We start from the raw sequence: 3,385 nt of genomic DNA, 5'->3' as shown, positions 1-3,385 counted from the left end.
ACAGGTGTCTCGGTTAGATGATGGTGACGAAACAAAAATTTGAACTGTAGGAAATAATGCTTCAAGCAGTGACGGAAGTTCAAATGGCCCTTCGAAAGTCTTAACTTGCATCCCTCGGAGGCGCCGAGAGTTTCGTTGTCTTTGATCAAACGGATTTTCCACCATATCATGTGAATGTTCACAGCGGAGACAAACTCGTTAAAAACTCAACACGACGCGATATCATTCTGCAATAACAATGCAATAGCAACACACCAAAATCAGTCCAATTCCAAAAAAGCAGAAAACACATATTCAAGTGAGTTACATTGGTGAATTGTTTCTTACCGACAATAAAATTCTCTTGAAGATGAAGAGAATTGAGGGAGGGACCACTAGTTTGAGTAAAGACAAAACCTCCACGCACCCTCCGTACAGACACTTCCCACTACTCTGAGGAAGCACAGCAACACAGTAGGAAACAGAGCAGAGAGCAGAGGAGATGAGAGATATATAATAGGAGGCCACTGTTCATAAGAGGAGAGCCGAAAAACCCTAGAGGAAAAATAAGACTGCTCACACAAAGAAAACCCTACCATTGAACCACCCCCTCCATTTTTGTTTTGAACCAGCCACCGTGAAACTCCGCCACCGTTATCACCATCTGCCAGTTGAATCCCCACGCTATACTCTTTGTGCCGGATTACGCTTGAAGGCCGGAGCTACACGACTCGGTGAACAAGTCAACTCACGGCAACGTGGTTTTTGAGCAGCTCACCAACGGTTGTGACTCCTTCCGTCTTCGACTTAGTAGGTAACCAGTGGTTTCCTATTTTCTGTTTGGTTCACCTATGCTGTTAATGCTTCCGGTTGTTTCCTTGTCTTTTTTTTTTAACCAATACAACGCATGTTTTGAATATATGTATTAATGAATACAAGTTAACATCAACAAATCAGTTTGGTTGGGTTTGTAGGGGTGTTATTTGGCAAACCCTAGGGTATGGGTTCGATACCTTGTACCCCATTTCTTACATGTTGTTTTCATTTTTATTTTTATTTTTCTTTTTATCGATATATTGATAGTATTTCACCGCGTTTCGATTAATCGCATATGACATTTCAATTGTTGTCAATATGTGCAAACCGGCTTTGAGCACATTATTTAGGTTTTGTGTGTTCCTCAATTTCCATCCGTGCAAATCCCGATTTTATCTTTCTTTGATTTAATTTTTAAGTGTTTTGTAAATATAATTTGTTGTGTTATTTATTTTCTTCACATGGCTTACTCTTGGGCCTTCATACAATGAGCTCTTAAGCAACATCAACTAAACTTTCAATAATTTCAAACCTCGATACTTTAATTGTTTTAATTTAATATTCAAATCATTTTCTAAATAAGACGTGAAGAAAAAGATTACCTGGATGGAATGTCCAGTCGTAATCCCGAATATTAGGCTCAAGCTGTAAGAGCTTGCAAGCCGTTAATATTCGTCTTCTCTTTAATTCTAAAATATTCAAAATCATTTTCTAAATGAAAGTTGGAAGAAAAAGATTACCTGGATGGAATGTCCAGTCGTAATCCCGAATATTAGGCTCAAGCTGTAAGAGCTTGCAAGCCGTTAATATTCGTCTTCTCTTTAACACTCAAATATTCAAATCATTTTCTAAATAAAACGTGAAGAAAAAGATTGTCCTGGAGGGAATATCCAGTCATAATCCCGAATATTAGGCTCAAGCTGTAAGAGCTTGCAAGCCATAAATATTCGTCTTCTCTTTCACACTCCAAGATTCAAAACCTCTTCTTAATAAAGTTGGAAGAAAAAGATTACCTGGAGGGAATATCCAGTCGTAATCCCGAATATTAGGCTCAAGCTGTAAGAGCTTGCAAGCCATAAATATTCGTCTTCCCTCCAAAACATTTATAAGTATTCGAATCATTTTCTTAACAAATATTGGAAAGAAACAGACTGCCTGGGTGGAATGTCCAGACGTAGTCCCGAGTATTAGACCCAAGCTGTAAGAGCTTGTAGGTCATAAGTACTCGTCTTTCAAACTTCAAAATACCTAATTCCTAACTTAATACTTTTTCAATAAAGATGGAAATGGAACATGGCGTATGCTGTGCACTCCTGAGACTAGGATTCGAGATGTATATCTCGCTCATCCAAGTTCTCGCCATCACTCAAAATACACCAAACCCATCAATTTCTTTTTCTCGCCGCCGTGCGATTGACCTCTTAAACCTTTTCACAAACGAAAGGTACTTTGTTTCGAAACAATGCAATGTTTTTCCACCTGTTTTGGGTAGTCCAACAATGTTTTCGTCGATTTGACACAAAGTAGCTTTCGCTAAAATCGACCAACAAACAAACATTTTTCTACCCAGAACTACGTAAGCCTTGATTTCTCTTTTGAGATATGTAGGAGCAAGATTTGTAAATCTTATCAGGCCCACTAATAAAAAACTTAGGATTAGTCCTTAGTTAAAAATCCAAAACATTCACTTCTCATCCTTTCTTTCCTTCCCACTTAATAATTCGAAAAGCCTAACATTTCAAACTAACATTAACGCACACAACTGACCTAATGGTTCCCGTTGAGTACAACGGACGTGAGGGGTGCTAATACCTTCCCCTTGCGTAATCGACTCCCGAACCCTGATATTGGTTGCGATGACCATATCTTATCCTTTCATTTGTCTTGGGTTTTATCGATATTTCCCCTTTCCTTTTTAGGAATAAATAAAGTTCGGTGGCGACTCTGTTCAGTCCATCATTGCGAGCGTGCGATCGCGCTTCGCTTTGTAGTCGTATCCCCCATTTTTCGAGGTGCGACATCATGCAACTCCTTTATGCCTTTAATAGTGGACAATTTGACCATTATTAAGGACATAGGTCTTTCATAAGTGTATGTCATCTGGAATTCCTTTACTCTCTTCTTCACCCAACTAGTGTAAGGCTCTAAAGCTACATAATTATTCAATCCAATCTCACCTTTCCCTTTCTTATGAACATTGTTCCAAACACGTACCATCCTAGATTTCAACCCTTGAGTGTATTCCCTTCTTGGAAAAATAAACCTTATAACAAAGTGTTATTAGGTTTGTCCTTCATAGCGAACCCAAGTTGACGTATTTCTAAAGCCGGATTGTAGTTGATTCCTCCTTGTGTACCAAGAAGAGGCAAATTAGAGAACTCCCCACAACTATCAATAATCTCAACGTCATCGTAAACAGAAGAGTACAAAGTAATGTCATCATTGGTGAGAGACATAAGTCTTTGAGACCATCTTAAACAATCCCCGTGTTCTATGAAGATAGGAGACTGTTGAAAGTGTGAAATAAACCACTTGTACAATAAAGACGTACAAAAAACAACAGTTCCACCTCCTTTAGAAGTTCTATGAT

Source organism: Lathyrus oleraceus, chromosome 3 (assembly GCF_024323335.1).
Source record: "Lathyrus oleraceus cultivar Zhongwan6 chromosome 3, CAAS_Psat_ZW6_1.0, whole genome shotgun sequence".
Taxonomy (NCBI): domain Eukaryota; kingdom Viridiplantae; phylum Streptophyta; class Magnoliopsida; order Fabales; family Fabaceae; genus Lathyrus; species Lathyrus oleraceus.
This window is presented reverse-complemented; position numbering follows the sequence as displayed.